Source organism: Euphorbia lathyris, chromosome 6 (genome assembly GCF_963576675.1).
Source record: "Euphorbia lathyris chromosome 6, ddEupLath1.1, whole genome shotgun sequence".
NCBI classification, from domain to species: Eukaryota; Viridiplantae; Streptophyta; class Magnoliopsida; order Malpighiales; family Euphorbiaceae; genus Euphorbia; species Euphorbia lathyris.
In genome coordinates, this window is record NC_088915.1 from 78,791,397 (window position 1) to 78,800,788 (window position 9,392).

The 9,392-nt window shown below is 36.4% G+C and overlaps 1 long non-coding RNA gene and 1 pseudogene across 1 annotated transcript; one reads left to right on the plus strand and one right to left on the minus strand.

Moving 5' to 3' along the window:
- Positions 1-1,103: 1,103 nt before the first annotated feature.
- On the minus strand, positions 1,104-3,997 carry LOC136232653 (G-type lectin S-receptor-like serine/threonine-protein kinase At1g11410; annotated as a pseudogene).
- A 3,178-nt stretch (positions 3,998-7,175) lies between these two features.
- LOC136232656 (uncharacterized) lies at positions 7,176-8,362 on the plus strand. Its single transcript, XR_010690566.1, has 2 exons — positions 7,176-7,755; positions 7,921-8,362. It is a non-coding gene; the product is annotated as an uncharacterized lncRNA (long non-coding RNA).
- Positions 8,363-9,392: the final 1,030 nt, after the last annotated feature.

Consider the following 9,392-nt stretch of genomic DNA (forward strand, 5'->3'; position numbering starts at 1 on the left):
TGTCCATTAGATAGTTGACCCTGCAATTATGTTACAAGTGTAATGTTACATGAAGCAGATAAGCCATCGATTATAGTGTTCTGAGAAAACATGAAGACTATACCTTATAAACGGTTCCAAAACCACCTTGTCCAATTCTGTTAGCTGAAGAGAAATTGTCCGTGGCAGTAACCATGGTGCTGAAATCGAAAAATACCATATCGGGATAACTGCTACTTCCGCTCTCTTGCTCGTTTTTTGGATCAAACTTCCTTCTTTTCGTTGTGTTCTTTTTTCGCCTTTAATATAAATGGACAATATGATCATGGAGGAAAATAGTATACTCTGTTTTTGTAGTTATAATCATTGACGGAGTTAGGAGAGCCTCCGGACCCTCTTTTAAGGAAGAAGGCCACCTGAATGGCCTTTTTCCAGGGTTGATTTCAATAACTCCTTCCTCCACTTGTTGTATTTTATGAAACTTGTAACCACTCATACAGATAAAAAGCACAAGAATGTTATAAACATGATGGCCTTACCCTTTCTTCTTTTTGTTCTTGATCCAACAATAGATGATTATGATTATGAGGATAACAATCCATGCTGATGCGACTGAAATTATCAGTGGTTTTCTCTTCATCCTGTTTAATCTTTTCACACTCTCTTCAATGCCAGTGGGAAAAAGATTGAACACAAACATTAGCATATTAAAATCGTCTTATGTGAATTAATCGAATAATTGAAAGGAAAATAAAGATAAGCAATACAAAGAATTTCCTTGGTTCGAAATTCATGCTTACATACATAAGTGAGGACAAGTCTTTATTAGTGACACAATCAATTTATGAAACGTTACAAATTCAAGAATTTTTCTAGAAAGTCAAAACTCAATAGAAATTAATTTCTTAATTTCGAGTTATTTTGGAAAAACTTTCTAGTTGATCCAAACTTGTTCGGGGACTCCAAATTAGCTTCTCATTAATGAATTAAGGACAACAATAGCTAACCAAAAAAAAAAGATTGAAGAAATATAGTACCTAATTCAAGAGCATCAACACGAACATAAAGATCATTACCAAAATCAGCCCTGTAAGTTACTATATCAATCAAATCTCCATACCAAGCTAAACAACTAGTTCCTCCATCATTTTCAATGCTTGAATATGCAGAGCAAGAACAGTTTCTCTTACATTCCAATTCACATTCCATCTGGTTCATTCTCATGCCAATCCAAACCGCAATGGATGCATCAGGAAGCTTAACACTTTCAAGTTTTACAAATCCCTCTCCATTCCCGCAAATCGACGAAGAATCTCGTCGCTTCCTCACACATCCAGCTCTCCCATGCCCTACATACCAGTGCTGAGACGATTTCGATTCGTAGCCAGGTAAACAGACGCATCCGAACGTATCAACCACGTACGGATCGCACTTTCCGTAAGCACCACATCTTCCATGGTAGTCACAAAGATCCCTTGGTAATGCGAAGAACAACTTCCACTCACTCTCATTTTTGTTCCAGATTAGTGCTTTGAGGAATCCAGTTTCATCTACCAATACTCTTGTGATAAGAGAAAGATCATGGGCAGAGAAGTTGTATATTTCTTCTGCATTGTTAACGAAATCCATGACTAGCACATCTGGAAATGGTGTCCATGGCCATGGTCTGGTTCGCCAGTAAGGTTTTGTGCCATTGTGGAGAAATATTTGCGGTGAACCGGTCGGGTTGACCCTGTAAGTAGGGGTTGCAATTTCGAGTTCTCGTGTCAAAATGTTGTCATGATATATATGTGTTCTATCTACATGATTACATATGCAAAACAAAATATGGTTGTGCTTCAAATTTTTCTCTTTGCCCCTACCCAAACTAAAACGACATTGTTTTGGCCTAGGTTGAAGTAGAAAAAGAGGCCTAAACCTAATACATTTGTTGTCCCTTGTAATTGGCCCAAGACTTCAACTGCCCTCTGAACTTTCAAAAGTTCCAAATCACCCTTATTCTTGTCCAATTGGATGCAATTGGACAAGAATATGAAGTTATTGAATGCAATTGGACAACAGTAAGAGGTCAATCAAGTTATATGTGTAATTAAGCTAAAAAAAACATACACAGCACTCTGCAGATGAAGATGGAGGGGTGGTTAATAGGGTCAATCAAGTTATATGTGTAATTTGTATTATGTGTCAGAAATTATTTTCTGTACCTGTAAGAATAGTTTCCAGGTGCAGGGTCACTTGAAGATCTCCATGATGACAAGAACTTGTTTAGACCTGTTTTCTTGTTCAGCCCAAGCTTCATTCCTGGTATTAATGTGTTTGTTAAATAGTCAAAGCTTTGCCACAGTATTCGATTGTCCCTCCCAATTAAAATCAAATTTCCAGAATCCAAAAGCTTAGCCTCCATTAATGTATCATTTGTCACCATTGACAGATTTGTTGACCAGACTGGATTTTTGTCCCTATAAAGAACAAGATTTCCCTCCTGTTGATTAATGGAGAGTGTTAAAACCTAACAAAAACTTTGATACCACTTGTTAAGAATTAGATCGATTGTTGATTATAATAAACGTACATATGCGTAACAAAAATTAGATATGTAATCATAAGAATAAGAAATTTACAAGCACATGATCGACAATTTGGTACAACAGTAAGTAAATCATATTCTTTGTCCAAATCTCTAACTGTCAAAACCTATAAGACCTCAAACCACAGGCATATGCATATCCCAAGAGCACCATCTCTAAAACTCTCGGCATAAATACACTCATGACCCCTCAACTTTGGTGGGTACTTTCTGTATGGTCTTGGAACTTTGTCATTTACTAATATAAAAGTCTCTTTCCCTTATGACATAAACGACCTTAAAATGACCCAAGACTACCTCATAATGGAAAAAACCAAGAATTAAAGTTTCTTAGAACCACATTTCTTATAGAACCGTCATTTTTTATTTTTCAAATCACAATTTTCGGAATTTTCTCTCTCTTAACCAAACAACACCTAATTGACCTCAACACCAAAAAGTTCAAGAATTAAAATTGTTTAAAATATCATTTTCATCAGCTTTACGATTGAGAGTTACCTTCCATTGTTAATAAATGGCAAAGTTCATGGACTTTTATGTCTGGTTTTGAAGTTCGGGAGCATAAAGAAAGTAAGACAAAATTGAAGGACCACGAGTGAAATTACCCTTTAAATAAATAAATAAACAAGTGAGTCTTGGTTACATACGATCTAAAAGTATAAGCTTTTTTTTATTACAAGAGTAAGTTTTAATTGTTATTCCATTAAAAAACCGAACTAAATAAGATTCTAGACATACCTTAACAGAGAGAAGTCCTGAAGAGCCGTTGATGGGATTGTTCCTGTTAGCAACCCACACCACAGTTTGCAGTGATACTTTATGAAACCAAATTCCAATATATCTGTACTTAGAACTTCCTGGGCTAAAAAATCCTAGAGCGAAATTCCTTCCTTCAGAGATTAGAAGATCTCCATCTTTAAATGTCTGGTTCATGGTTAAAATGTTGGTGGAAATAGCAGATGAGAATGGGAGAATTAGAAGAAATGAAATCAGTATTATAGCTTCCATGATTATTGGAAAATGTGAGCTTGTTTTAATTAACAAAACAAAAGTGCATTTAAGAAGACAAGAACTAGCTACGTAAGAAGTTGGTTTTTATGGTTGACATGAAGTCAATGTTGACTTGGAATTTAGTTGCTTTTACTTGTCAAAAAAATTCAATATCTAGAATGCAAAAACTGGAGAAGTTCAATGGAGAAGTTGTGTCTTTATTTTTTAGGAGTATAAAATGGGTTTGAAGTGTTCTCTGGTCAAACATAGCTGTGTTGATGATGTGACAGCTCCTTTTTCAATTTCTTATATGCATGTAAAAAAATAAAAATAAGGTATAATGTTATCAAATAGTCTTTTTTTTCTCGTTTGAGAAAACGGAATATTTTGGAAAATTATTTTCATTCAGTTTCTAAGAAGCCATAATATTATCAAATAGAATCAAAAGAAGACTTACCAAAAAGAAAGGAGTCCAAACTTTTGTTAGGCATATATTCATATATCAATATTTGCTCTTCTATCTTAGTGCAGCAGCCTAAGAGTTTTACAAGATTCTTGTGTTGAAGCTTTGAAATCGACACGACTTGTATATTCTTTCTCCATCATTGATGAAGTCGTAATAGTATATATCCGGAGGAAATGATGTTCTTTTCCATGGCCATGGATGGCTCCAGTAGTGTTTTATACACGTACATGGAAACAGAAACGGATATGGAAACCGAAACAGAAACCAACAAACCATACAAGTTGCCGAAACGTGACACGAAATACTTCAAATCATACAAGTTTCCGATATGAGTACGAAATTTAACAAATCAAACATAACATGTACCATTGTGGAGAAGAAATTGTGGCGAGCCACTCGGGTTGAGTCTGTATGAACAGTTCCCAGTTGAAGGGTCAGTTGCTGATCTCCATGATGACAAGTGCGAGTTCAGACCTGTTTTCTTGTTCAGACCAAGCTTCGTTCCTGGTAACGAGGTGTTGGTCAATGTTCGAAGCTTTGCCAAAGTGTTTAATTATTCTTCTTATCAAACAAAACCACATTTCCAGAATCCAAGAGCTTAGCCACACATGTATCAGTTGCCTCCATGGAAACATTTGTTGACCAAACTGGATTTTCGCTTTCATTGTTGTTGTAAAGAACAAGATTTCCCTCCTGTTGATTAATGGAAATTGTTAAGTAATTAGATCGGTTGTTGATTATAATAAGTTTGATATGCGTAATAGCAAATTAGAAATGTAATTATAAGAACAAGAGGTTTACATGATTCATGTATTTTTGCCTATCTCAATAGACGATGAGGAGGGTGTAATTCATTAGTTTTCGACAAGTTGTACAAAGTTATAAAATATCATCCTAATTACATCTAAGCTCATACCTATTGTTGCAAATGGGGCGGGGTGGGGTGAGGATTGTTTCCCCATCCCGTGGGGATCCCTATTCCTTATTACTCAAATTCTAAATAGTATTTTCTTTAGTGAAATTTAAAATATTGCCATGCAATACAATTAAGCAAATATAATGTATAAAACATTATTATAACTAATACGTCAATCTATCAAATACAAAAATAAATAAAAATTATCCAAATATAAAAATAAATATTTAAAAATCTATATAAATATAGTATTTTAAGAATTTTTATGGAGAATCCCCGTGAGGATATAGTGGGAGTGGGGATTGGAATCCACATGTGGTGGGAATAGAGGTATGCGCCCCCATCATGGTCCCTAGGTATTTTTTTCTCCATCCCCATCCCATGGGGAAAATAAACGGGCATTCTTTGTCCCTGTTGGGGCGAATTCCCATCGGAGATGGATAATCCATGCCCCATTTATAACCATACTTATATCAGTACATAGATATGTTCATGGGTCAGGCTTGACCTAGTGAGCTTTCGCCTAAAAATGCTTAGCCCAAGCCCAACCCATCCGTTGATATTTAGGCAAGTTCAAGTCGAACAGAGCTCAGACTTAAAAATCAAATCTCAAAGCCCAAAGTCAAATAAGTCTTACCTAAAAAAGATATATACTTTTAATAAGAAAATTGAAGTTATATTTAAAAACAAAAAGTTAATATATAAAATTAATAATTAATATCCATCCATGACCGGATCAGGTCAACCATCCTATTTTTATAAATCTCAAAATCTGTTCTAGAAATAGACAGACTTTGGCAGGCTGGATCAGGACAGACCTAATAATGTCGATTTTCCTTGTTCCAACCCGATCTATTAAACACACGCCTGAGCAGGCCGGATGAGTATCCTGACATGTGAACATATTTAATAGTGAATTTACCAAGAATACAAGCTCGAAACTCCCATGCAAATAAATAAGAAAACAACTTTTGACCTAAAAGTATAAATAGGACGGGCCGGGCCGGACCAAATCAACCCGTTCTATTTTTATAAATCGCAAGCCTGCACTAGAAATAGGCAAGCCGGACCTAATAATATCAACTTTCCTCATCCAAGTCTGATCCATTGAACCACCGCCTGAGCAGGCAGGATGAGTACCCAGACCTGTGAACAAGTTTAGTTGTGCCTTTCCCAAGAACACAAGCTGGAAACTCTAAACTCCAGTGCAAATAGATAAGGGATAACGTAACAACATAGTTTCAAGGTTTTTGGTGTCCAATGTATAAAATAACACCATTTTAGTCTCAACATTTGTGAAATTGTGCAATTATAGACCTGGCTAACGTAACTTGGATTAACGACAGGAATGATTGAGATGTCAAGTTCCATTACCCAGAGCTGTAATTGCATCATTTCACAAACTTGAGACTAAAATGTTGCTGTACATTGGGGCTAAACTTCAAAAATCTTAAAGCTATACTATCACAATAAACAAGGAAACAACTCTTGACCTAAAAGTATAATCTTCTCCTAAGTACGATTTAGATACGAAGAAGTCTTCAATATCTATACTAATTAGTAAAATCAAACTGAATAGGATTGTCGACATACCTTAACAGAGACAACTCCAGAAGATCCGTTGATCGGATTGTTCCTGTTTGCTACCCAGACTACAGTTTGCAATGATACTTTATGAAACCAAATTCCAAGATATCTATAGCTTGAACTTCCTGGCTTAAAAAACCCTAGAGCGAAATTCTTCTCCTCATAGATTAGAAGATCCCCATCTTTGAATGTTTGATTCACGGCTATGGTGTTGGTGTCGGAGGGAATAGAAGATGCGAATCGGAGAAAGATCCCCATCTTTGAATGTACTATTGTAGAATTTTCACAATTCAACACTAATTATTCCAAGTTTATGATCCCCAAGATAAACTACAAATTTTAGTAATATACTTTTTGGAAAATGCATATCTATACTTAGGTAGACATGGTCACTTTGTTTTACTTGGTTTCTTTTTCCATCATTGGTTATTTTTTCCATCATTGGTTAAAAAAGGGATAAGTATAAAAAAAAAAAAAAAAAAAACCAGTGGTATACGCGTTTTGCGAACTCGAATCTGTGGTATTTTTTTTTGCTAAACGCGGTTAGGAAAGTTAAAATTCAAAGAGAAAAGAGTTAATTTGATCATTATAGTTATTTATTTTATAAATTAACTCCCTAATTATCTAATTATCAGAAATAAATCCCAAAATCAAAAATAAAATCAAAATTTCCTCTTCCTTTCTCGTCCATTTTATGCCTTTGAAATCTCTTCATCCGAATAGACTTCATCAATGTCTCCTTACTATTATAGATCGGAATCGACATAGCATCGAGACCCATAAGTTTCCCGATCACTCCCGGATTACACCACACAACACTTTCTCCTCCCAATCTCGTCGGCATCCCCAATTTCAAATCCTTGTTCTGATTATAATTCCTCGATCTCTCCTTTCCATCGCAGCAAACAGAATGCCTACCAGGTGTTTGATGAAAGTTCTTAAACGAAGATCGGTAAAACGCATCTCTTCCGTCGAGAGAAAACCGTGGATACTGATTCAATGCGTTTCTAGCAGAGTTTAAGATGTCACAACTGTTGTTGTTTGCACTTGAATTTCGTTTGTCGATCTTTGATTTTGTTGCGATTTGTTCTTCGATTTCTAATTGGAGTATCATTTATTCTAATGTTTGTGGCGGCTTGTTGTGGTCTTGATTGAGAGTGGAGGTTGAGTAGTCGCCGTTGCAGAAATTTCTGATGCCTTTACTCCTTCACTGATTCGAGTTCGATTCCGGTAAGAGCTCTTCGTTTTTATTCTTCTGCTTGGCTTTTCTTCCGGGATCTGATCTATTCCTTCGATTTTCTGAACCTTCACTTTGGTTCTCATCTTAGTTTTCCTTTCTATTTCGTTTTTTTATTTACGTTTTTCCTTAGATCTGACCTTTGCTCTTTCGTTTAGATCTGCTCGGAGTGAACGATCATCGCGTTGGTGTGACATCGGTTCGTTCCTCCTCCATCTGAATCGCGAGTAACTCAGATCAGGTGGAGACAATCTCCGGTGACAGTCTAGAGGCGGCAGATGGTTGACTGCTTCTCTTCCGACTGCTGCAGTAATTTCTCTAATGCGACTGCTACTCTCTTCTTTTTTTTGTTTGAAAAAGCTGCTACTCTTTTAGTTGGTGTTTCAGTGGTTATTGTTGGGTTGGTGTTTCAGTGGTTATTGTTGGGTTGGTGTTTCGGTGGTTATTGTTAGGTTTTAGTGGAATTATTGGGTTTGAAAAAACTGTAATTGTTTTAGGTGTTTCAGAGGTTATTGTTGGGTTAGTGGAATTTTGTTTGGTTATTATTTGTTATTATTGGGTTGATTTGTGATAATTAGATGAGGAAGATGGTATTTTTTATTTTTATTTTTTATTTTGGAACTGATTTGTGATAATTAGATAATTAGGGAGGTTAATTTATAAAATAAATAAATATAAAGACCAAATTAACTCTTTTCTCTTTGAATTTTAACACCGTTAGTCAATTTTGCCTATGTTTGCTAACGGCGTTTAGCACAGACCTCTGTTTGCAAAAAAAAAAATATCACAGGTTCGAATTCGCAAAACGCGTATACCATAGGCATTTTTTTTGTACTTATCCCTAAAAAAAACATAAAATAACCATAGCTTACCCCACTTAAAATGCTAAGAGTTATTACTAAATGAAAAAATTAACAACTAGAGAGCTAGTTATTTAGGTGTTGCATAAAAAAGTTTGTTACATAAATTGGTGATGCACGGTAATTTACTCCCTCAAACTCCAAAATAAAAAGCTGGAAGGCCACAAAGGGCAGAGGTGTGCCAGTTCTGGCGCGTGGCGCGTCAGAACTGGTGCGTGATGCCTAGACATGGCCTTCCACTATTATGCTTTTTATATAGGTATTGCTATATACCGTAACTTTTATTCTTTCCATCACACTCTTTTAACATTTATGTCCTTCTCATTTATTTTTTTTTAAAACTCAAATTTTTTTCTCTCTTTCTCTCCCAAGCCTAAAAATCCGAATTTGACGAAAATGGACTCGAGCATTCCCGAAGACCATGATTTGGAACACAAGATAATCTTACGATCTAAATTTAAATTAAAAATTCGTTTTTTAATGTTTGAATTTTTTTTATGGATTTAGCCTAAACGGGCGGCGCATGCCGCTCGTCCACAGGCCGAACGGATGAACTACCCGTTCGGCCTGCGGACGAGCGGCCTGCGCCGCTCGTTCCACCTGCGGAACGAGCAGCGTGCGCCGCCCGTTCCACCTGCGGAACGGGCCACTCGCTGCGCTTGTTCCGCCGTGGGACGGGCAGAGTGACCTGCCCGTTCCAACCGACGGTGGAATGGGCAGGCTGCCCGTTTAGGCCAATATTGGCCCGTTTTTTGCTTTTTAACAGACAG